The following is a 10,510-nucleotide window of genomic DNA, read 5'->3' as shown; positions in this document are numbered from 1 at the left end:
GATGAGTACCTATTAAGTGTTGAACGCTTGAGCAAGACTTTGATCCAATAAAACATCCATCCTATAACTTCCTTAACCCGCTATATCCCTATCAGGGTCATGGGGTTGCTGTCCCAGCTCTTGTTGGGTGAAGGTGGGGCACAGGTTGTCAGTCTGTCGCAGGGCACACAGTCACTCCTACACCTAGGGACACTTTAGATTAACCAAATAATTTACGAAGCATATGCAGTGCCTGGATAGAACTCACACATGCACAGGGAGAGCCTGCAAACTCCACACAGAAAGGTCCCAGCTGGGATTCGAACCAGGGCCTTATCACAATGAGGCCAGAGCACTAAATACAGTGCCACCATGCAGCCTTCCAAAACAATGTTTATTACTTCAAAAATCAGTTTTAGCTCCTGAAAGAGTATCACAGAACCCAAGTACATCTCACATTGATTGAGTGATTTTGTTGCCAATTAAGAAACAGAGTTCACACATAATTAAGTTAATAAAATGCCGTGATGGAAAATGTTTGCATAAAAAAACTTGACGATTTAACTTGAAAACTGTCATTGTCTGTTTGCGTGAATATTTCGTCACTCATCATGCTTCAACATCGGTGTCAGTGTACACGAGGACACTCAGGTTGGATGAGGGCTGGCTTTATGTCTCTAATTCAGTTTGAAGATGTTCTCTTGGGTTGAGGTCAGGACTTTCTTTGCAGGTTAGTGAAGTTCTTCTAAAAGAACCTTTGCATTTGCTGAAACATTTGGGGGTCCTTTCACTGGAACTAAGGGGCCAAGTCCAGCTCCTAAAAACAAGCACAGGCAGAGTAAACAAAAAACCTCATAGAGTCCACTTCCCCTGGCAGGTATTTCCGTCTATTTTCAGCTAAGCCAGGACCTCTCTTACAGAATTTGTATCTTTAGTGTCTTCCAGTGACATAGAAGTCCTCTTCCTCTGTTGATCCTCTATTTTGCCATTTGGACCTCTTAACCTATCCTGAGTTTCAGTAAAACCCCAGTTTTTATCAATATTCTCATTTCCTCTGTATTTGATGTGAATATTGTATTTGAATATCCTCAAACTTCTGACAGCTGGCAACACTTAACTTATCATTGTACTCCAACTCGTATTTCCATTTTTGCAACTTCCAACAATTTTGACCTTCCTAAAGAACATGGGTCAACTTGCAGCTCCACTCACATTGACTCCGCCCTCTGCAACGCGCGTTCAAGTGACCACTTCCAAGAAAAGTATATGTAAATGCGTGTAGATGCATCTTTCGGACTTCCACTTTCAAAACTTTTGCGTCCACGCGTAGCTGCACCTACTTTTGCAACTATTTTCCAGCGCTACATACAAAATGTACAGCCATTGAATGCATGTTGAAAGTTAAACCAGGTTGAACTTTGACCAATCAGGGGCTCGGGTTTGGTATTTGCTCCCTTTTAATACACGAAAGTGCTAACAATTTCAAAATTGATCATGGAAGAGAAATTTATAATTGCTGTTTGTGTTCGACATCCTATTCCTGAGGTTAATTCAGACCAGGAGTTTTCTGTTCAGGGATGCCTCCCCCAATGCACGGTTCAGGCGCATCCTCTTGCATCCTCCTGCAGAGATATTGGGATCTGGCTTGATGGATGAGCCAATAAAAAGCAGAGTTTTTTTTTAACCCCTCTGCTTAAGAATAGAGGAAGGACAGACTTGCACAGGTGAGGTGAGGTTTTTCAAAGTTTTACTTGCAAGCAAAAAGCGCTGAAATGCGTCCACTTGTTATGCATAACAGAAGAGAACTCTCCCACAGAGTTGACAGAGAACTTTTCAACAATCCTTGCCACTGGAACATGATTGTGTTTAGTCTTTGTCCTTGAACTGGACACAAGAGCCAAAAATGCAACACCAAAAGACGTCTCATACTCTAACACCTAATATCAAGCCACAACATGTCAAATTTTCCCAACATCTCCACTCCACCCAGCCTTATACTTGATACTGTTGTCAGACAAGTACCGCTGTTCTATCAGCTGCCAAACCCAGTCTCATCCCTCAGGTTTCCCGATGAAGATGGGGAATTCATTTCTACAGCTCTACAGTCATAGTGGCATGCACAACACAGCTGCATGCTATTGCATCCATTTCTGTAATGCTGGAGCTGCTGTTTTATAGAAACCCAATTTATGAAGCTCTCCTTACTGTACTTAAGCTAATCCTTTGTTTTCTATTTGTCCTGACCAACAGCGAGCAAACAGAGAAAAGCTGAGAGCCTCTTGTGTTAGACTGCTTTTACATTCTCATTGGGAAAACTGGGTGTATATTTGTGTCATGGCTGTGGTATGAGGGGCCGTATAAGACATTATTTATTCTGAACCATTCACATTTATACATTCTTGCTCTCACAGTCATATATACTCTCTTTCGCATACATATATTCTCTTACGCATACATATTTTCTCACTTGCGCATACATATATTCTCACTTGCACATACATATATTCTCACTTGCGCATCCATATATTCTCTCTCTCGCATGCATATATATTACTTTACACATACATACATTCTCACTCTCATTGTCACTCTTAAAAAAGAATATATGTATGTGAAAGACAAGTATATATGAGCGTGTGAGGAAGAGTATATATGTGCGTGTGAGAGAGGAGTATGCATGAAACGGAAGTGACTTTGCATGAAAAGGAAGGCACTTTGCCTGAACCGGAAGACAGATGATTTCTCGTGCTCTGATTGGACGAGAGGCCGGCACCTCCCATTTTGAACAGACGCTAACATGAACCAGCAAGAAGGAGCCACGGGGGTCCTGCAGCAGGCCATCGGAACCTTAAGAAATATTTTATCTTCACCTCAAGTGGTCACAAATCTGTCTGCATCTCTAGAGGCACAAAGGAATGTCTCAAATACCAATAATGGTAATAGAAGCGCCACCGAAACAGAAAACCCGTATCCACCTTATTCCTAGCCCCCATGAGCCTTTGCGTGAATTATGGGCGACACTTGCTGTAGACGCTGGAACACGCATTTACATTCAAACAAATTCCTCTTGTTTTCCATCCATAACTACATATAAATGTGGGAAAACCAGCTGTCATGTCTTAAAAAAGGCAATGGTGAGGTGAAGATAAAATATTTCTTAAGGTTCCGATGGCCTGTTGCAGTACCCCCGTGGCTCCTTCTTCTTCCTTTTTTTTTTTTCAAACTTTATTGAATGTAAAAATTCAATACAGAACAATGTTAAACAGTGAACAACAACAACAAAGGAACAAGCCAGGGGGTTAATACAATTTATGCAGATATATTGAAACTAACACACAGATCTAATGTTTTGATGGCTTTCTTATTATCAGAGCTTCTTATTGTCTTAATGTATTGTTTGAACTCTTGATAAAGATTGAGAAAAATGAGGACTATGATTCGTAACTTTTGATTTATGAATGTGCCATTTGCATAAAAACAACAAAAGGTTAATGAAGTACAACTGTTCTTTTTTATGAGATGGACAGTGGGTGATGCCAAACATAACATTTTCTAAGTACAGGCGAAAGTCAGGGTCAATGTGGGCGGAAATGAAATGACAAACTTTAGACCAGAAAGTAGTGGAAAAGGGACATGACCAAAATAAATGTACAGCATCTTCAGGGTGTTCTTGACAAAAAGAGCAGGCAACATCAATATCTTTTTTTAACCTTTGCAGATATAAGTTTATATGGATAGAATTTATGGATCAGTTTGAATGAGATTTCTTTCACTTTATTGGTTAAAAAGTATTTTACTGGTAAATTCCAAATCCTTTTCCATTCTAAATGATAAACTAAGTTATTCCAAAAAGAAAATACATAAGGAATGGAAACAACATCCTTCTGGAAGAGTGAGCGTATACGGTGATTTGTACCGTGGCTCCTTCTTGCTAGTTCATGTTAGCGTCTGTTCAAAATAGGAGGTGCCGGCCTCTCGTCCAATCAGAACACGAGAAATCATCTGCCATCCGGTTCATGCAAAGTGCCTTCCTTTTCATGCAAAGTCACTTCCGTTTCATGCATACTCCTCTCTCACACGCACATATATACTCTTCCTCACACGCACATATATACTTGCTTTCACATACATATATTCTTTTTTAAGAGTGACAATGAGAGAGAGAATGTATGTATGTGTAAAGTGATATGTATGCATGCGAGAGAGAGAATATATGGATGTCCAAGTGAGAATATATGTATGTGCAAGTGAGAATATATGTATGCGTAAGAGAATATATGTATGCGAAAGAGAGTATATATGTATGTGCAAGAGAGAATATATGTATGCATAAGAGAATATATATGACTGTGAGAGCAAGAATGTATGAATGTGAATGGTTCAGAATAAATAATGTCTTATACGGCCCTTCATCCTGTGGCCGTATTTTTGTTTTCTCCTGTTTATGTTAGTCAAGGAAGCTAAATCTTTTGTCATTGATTTCCCTTTTCTTTCACTCACAGGTATGATTTCAGAGTTCAGTTGGGTGGGCTTTGTTTGTTATTTTGGCCTTGGTTCAACCCTGAAGCCTTTTTGCGCCACCTTTTAAGTTATTGTTGGTTTGGTATTTCATTTTTTTTTAAATAGATGTGATGTTTTTTAGCATGGAGAAAATCTTTTGGTATTTAATTTAATTTCAATGTGTTTAAAAAAAAACATAACAGCCCTAAATATCAAATAGGGCATTACAATTTGTATATTTCCCTTTTGCTTTTGAACTAAACTTCATTTTAAATATTTTTTTATTCTTAGTTGTCTTTGAGTCAATCTGAAAGTTACCCCCCCCCCCCCCACCCACACACACACACATACATTCCAAATAGGAAGTAGCTTCTGGCTTCAAGTACTACAGCCTTCTACTGAGAGTTAAACAGCTATTACTCAGTCATAATATATGTTAGACTAACCGTTCTTGCTCTGATATGTTTTTAAACATGTTTTTGCTATTCCTAATTTTTTTCATGACATTTTTTCTGTAGTGCAAGTTATTCTAGTTATAAACTGACCAATCAGATGCCTCCACTTTGAACGTTCAAAACGTTTGACAGATGTCGGACCAATCACTTCTCGCTGACGTCTGGTTCCAACATGCCGGTGTCCATATCGCAAAACGGTTTGTGACGGAATTTACTTCATTTGGTTGGAGCCAGAAGTAAGTAATTTTTTCTGAGTGACGTCACACTCACTTGGTTCTGTTTTCTTATACCACCAATAAATACACCTTATTATCCACTCACTGTTTGATCAAAAGTTTACATTGCCCACCATCTTCATCATGAGTTTCTGCTCCCCATTTTCCCACTCTCTTATAACTGTTACTCGACTATGGGATGTTTAGTTGTATGAAATTTACAAAATACTTGTTAAACAGGAGCTTTTGGGAAATTCACAGAACTTCTGAGAGTGGTCCATTCTTGTTAGTAGAAGTAGTATGGATGTTCTGGATTATTATTTATTACACCTGTGACCATGGTAGTTATAAGGACTACAATAATTTAACGGTTTGACTTGTAAGTTACTTCTTCTTGATAGTGGTGTAACTAATAACTTTATTTTTATCCGTTTGATTTGATGCTACAGCTCCGTCTTTACTGAATATTTCTAAATCTTGTCTTCTGAGGTCAGTGTCTGCTGTAAAGCATCTCGATAATCTTGATTTATCATTGTCCCTTTAATAAATGTAACATCTCAAGCACCAGCTGCATCAAAGACGCTTCACAGAATAAAAAAAAATAAATAAAAAAAACTCCAGCAAACTAATTTTGGTTTTGATCAACAAGCACAGCACAGTCAAAAGAAATGAATCAAAAAGCTATTCCCAAATTAAGAGAACTAAATGTTTAACCCAATCTCTTTTTTTTTAATAAAAGCAATGTTCAATCAATTGTCCTGCCTTCACAATATGCTAAACATTAAAAATCTTTGCACAGATCCACTGATATGCTTGTTCTTTCTTTATCTGCTTGCTACAAATATTTTCTTAAAAAGACTGCCTCTTATCCTTTAAGACTGCAACCGTAAATTTGATGTCCAATTAGAGATTATAAATTGGAAGGAAGTATGCAGACGAACAGGATATTGGCTAAATAAACACGCAAAACACAATGGAAAGTAAATAAAAGCGACTGATGACTGAAGTCTGGAGTAATGAGTAACTAAATCCTGGCTGGAAAATTTATATTTTTCAACATTAAAAAAAAAAGAAAAAAAATTCTGAAGCTTAGAGGCTGTTTTTTTGAGAACCTATCATCAAGTCACCCATGAAAGTTGTAAAGAGACTGTTGAGAGCATTCCAGGGTTAGAATATTTATAGATTTCCATTTACAGACAGGATTTATTCCCATAAAAAGAGGTTGATGACTAAAGCCATGTCCTCTGCAGTCTAGATGTTTTCTCGTTGAGGTATTTTGACTCCACATCCTTCTGCTAAGTGCTTCAAAAAGTGTACAACCTAACACCTAAGAATTAAACGAATGAACAAAAGGAAATAAAAATAGCCTCTTTAATGCCACAAAATATAGATTTACTTTTTTGGAACATGAGAGGAATGTGCATCGCCTCTGGGCATGTCAACATAAACAGAGTGTGGAATATTATCAGAATAGAGATGAACCTCTGAACAATGAAAAGAGATAGAGGTTGTGGGCATTTATGTGTAATTTCTGAAGCGTTTTCTGGCAAACGCAGGTGATTTGACAACGACAACAACAATAAAGAATCCAAATAACAAACAAGCTAAGAGATGAGGCAGGATCTGTGGAAACTACTGGCAGATTGTTTTTATGTCTCAGCTCCAAGGCGGACACTGACGTGGGCCCTTGGGAACTGAAACATGAGTGAAGAAGCTTATTAATCATTTATAGCACTCGAGCTGTATTCTGGGAAAGAAAGTATTGTGATAACTCATTTATGTTACCTTTACTGACTTTCAAAAGCGGATCGGCTGAGGCAAGATTTTGTGTGCGCTCTCGTCACCCTTGTTGTCCTCATCATCGTCATGTGTGGTCCAAAGATTGCACTGAGTTCAAATTGTATTCGTGCCTGAAGTACTGTGCATTTGGATGGAATATGTAAGCATAACCCATGAATCTTTTAAATATTTCATTAGAATTCAATTAATCTTTCAGCTTGCATTTCCACATTCCAAGCCTCAAACCTGTAGGTAAACTGTTGTCCTTTGGCATGAATAAGGCGCTAGGAGCTGGACTTGTTTGGAGGAAACCAGAGACCTGCAGTGTGACCTGTGTCGTATCACTTATCCACCCTTTTCAATCCAGACATATAAGTCCTGAAAGCATCATGGGGAACATTGTACTCTGGCTTTGTGAGTGTTTGTGCGTGTGTGTGTAGAAAATGTGATGTAAGTGCACAAACAAGTGTTATATTTCCGGGCAGGAGGTGGTGGGACTTCAGCACCAGCAGAAGTCAGTATGTGATTTTCAGACTTTATCCAGAGGAATAATCTATTTATTACACCATATATTGGCTTTTTTTTTCCTTCTTAAATTACTCAGCTCCTCACAAAGTGATGTATGACATAAAGCCATTGTTGAATCTATAAAGATATGAATCTACAGAAACAAATGGTTTAGTGCAAATTTCCAATTTCGGAAATATGAAAATATGTATAAGACATTAAAACCAAATTCTAAAGAAAAAAAATACAGCACAGACTAAACAAGGTATAAAAAACTCATAGGAGACATTTTCTTTAATTAAAATGTTGTTTCCTCTGTGAAAAATTAAACCTTACAAGGGTAAAAATGAAGATGCTTTGTTGTCTTTGTGTTTTTATAGCTAAAAACATGTGAATTGTTTGGAAAATAGACAAGTAACAGTAAATGTGTGACTTTTTTAATTACACATTATTCACATGATGGTGGTGTAAATAAAGTCACACAAAAACAGTACATTTGGCAGTAATAAAAGACATATTTCTCATTTCTACTAGATAGGGAAAATTTGGAGTGGTTATAAGTAATAATAGATCTGCCGTTTTATTGTATATTTATGCTACACAACATAAATAAAGCCAGTTTGATCTGAATTCTATTCAAGAGGAGACAGGCTACTATCGTTATAAAGTGAGCATTTTTTCCCACATATTTAAAAAAAATTAACCCTCAACTTCAGTTTGAAATAGGGGTAAATCCAAAGGAAGTTTCAATTAAAGTAGTATAAAAGACTAAATAACCCAATAAATGGAAACACCAATAAGTTACAGTGCTGCCCTCTGTTGGTCACAATAAATCCTCATGTGGCAACACACAAAAAAAATAAAAATACATTGTGTTCCCGTTTTGGAAGGGGCCCCAAATGTTTTAATATTTTAACACGTAGTGATAAATACTCCTAAAAGTAAGTTTGTAAACATTACTTAAAAATAAAAGCATTGCCTATAATTGTAACACGAGCACCAAGGTGAGGTTAAGACCTTAGATCTGAGACATCTGTTTTATTTTCACAATGAGAGTCTTTTAAGGAAATATTTTCATATTTTTCCATTTTAATGTAGATTTCTATTAAAATTGTGTCTATAAATATATTAAAGCCTGTAATTTTACAATCTGCATAATTGATTTACATTTTTCATTTTATTTATTATAGTCACCAGGCAACAAAATAATGCACCTTACTTGAATAATATTATTATCAATCTAAAAAGCTAAAATGTCTCCCTGGAAAGGTTTAAAAAAAAAACCAAGGGGTTCACAGGTTTCAAATACAAGCGCACTTTTCAAATTCTGTGGTGGTGTAATCAAGAAATTTGTTTGCTACATTTTATGTTAGAATTTATTAAAAACGACCCTTTCTTACATTTAAAAAAAATCTTCAAACACTGTTAATTTTATTTTCATGGTCACAGTTAGTATATATCTTATAAATAAAAATATGTTTTTGCCATGGCAGATTATACATAATTCACTTGGGGGATAATTTTGAACTAAGATGACCTTTTTATTTTATTTTATATATTTTTCTTGATTCAAGCCCGAATGTGAAATATAAGATTTATTCTAAAAATGTTTTTTTGTAAATCAGAATTCTGTTTCTTTGTTTACTCAAACCTTATTATTAATAATAATATTATTGAAGTAAGTGTAAATGTATTCACTAATTGTAATCTATATTCAGTGGAGCTAAAATCGGGGGCTTTATTAAAAAAATGTTTTATTTATTTCTGTTGTTCCTCTTAGTATTAACCTTTGCATTTTAGTTTTTAAACCTTCAGCTTCTGGGTACAAAGCACTGAGCAGCACAGAAAGGCTGTGCACGGCGGGCCCCGCCTGCAGCAGCTCCTGAGCCTGTTGATCCAGAGCTTCTCCACAGGTTCCGGGCGGAAAAAAGCGGGCTCCGCCACGTGGATCTGTGCACGTGCCCACTCCGAAACGCCACAGTTCCCGCTTAATTAATGTTAAAGCTTGCCTTCACGCGCGAGTTGCTGTAAAGCCTGGCATTAAGGCCGAACCTGGACTTCCTGGTTAATGTAGGTCAAAGCAGTGACAGAGGGTGTCCTCCGTTGAACCCGCGGTATTAACCGTCCTCGCAGGCCTGCAGATGGCGCGCACAGTCATACCTCGGAGGGCCCTTGGTGCTCACCGGGGCTCTCACAACAAAAATCCATGTGGAGTCTACCCAGCTTGAGCGATGGCGCAGCGGTCTGACGGATCCCCCAGCCTCCTTCCCGTGCAGCTGCGAGCCGTGCGCACCGAGTTCAAGAGGGCAGCGGTTGATCGAGCGTCACCTCCGCTGACCTCCTTTTTCAGGAAGGTTTCTTCCCCACGCTGAGCCTCCTCGCAGTTTTCCCGAACAAACTTAACATTTTATTCCCGAAAAGCTTCCCTCTCCGCTGAAACATAGATGCACACACCTGTCACTGTCTAGACGGGTGGGGTGGTGGAGAGGGGGGGGGGGCATTTTGGAGAGAAGGAAAGAGGGGGGTCCCACATGACCCATTATGGCTTTCTTTCTTTACTTTTTTTTTTACTAAGCGCTCCTAAAACATGATAAAGTACAGTAAAAGTGCTTATAAATAATCAACCTTCACAATAAACGTCATGAGCGGTGCAGCAGCGTTAAATCGACGCCGTGTCTCCCCGAGCTCCCAAACCGGAGGTCAGCTCGGGACGTTAAAAAATAAATAAATGAGAAAATAGAAATGCGTAGAAAACAGAAGGCTCGGCCGACAATCTAGCATGTTGGTGTCGGAGATGATTGACGGCGCCGCTGTCCAATGGGCGACCGCGGCGCAGCTGGCTCGCGGCACAGACAGGGGCGGTAGCCAATTAGGAGTTAGGAGCGATGATGGACACTTAACTGACAATTCCCTTGTCCTCCAGATCGGAGCTCGAGTGGGGGGCGTGAATTAGAGCAGGGGGGGGGGATGTTTTACAGTTCATTCACATTTCGTGAACCCTGGTATTTTGTACAGTAGGCGTAGAAGCACACACGACAAGAATACATGATAAAAAAAAAACATTTTAAAAAAGGG

This window comes from Oryzias latipes, chromosome 14, assembly GCF_002234675.1.
Source record: "Oryzias latipes chromosome 14, ASM223467v1".
In the NCBI taxonomy this organism is placed as follows: Eukaryota; Metazoa; Chordata; class Actinopteri; order Beloniformes; family Adrianichthyidae; genus Oryzias; species Oryzias latipes.
The sequence above is the reverse complement of the archived record's forward strand: the minus strand, read 5'-3'. Positions refer to the sequence as shown.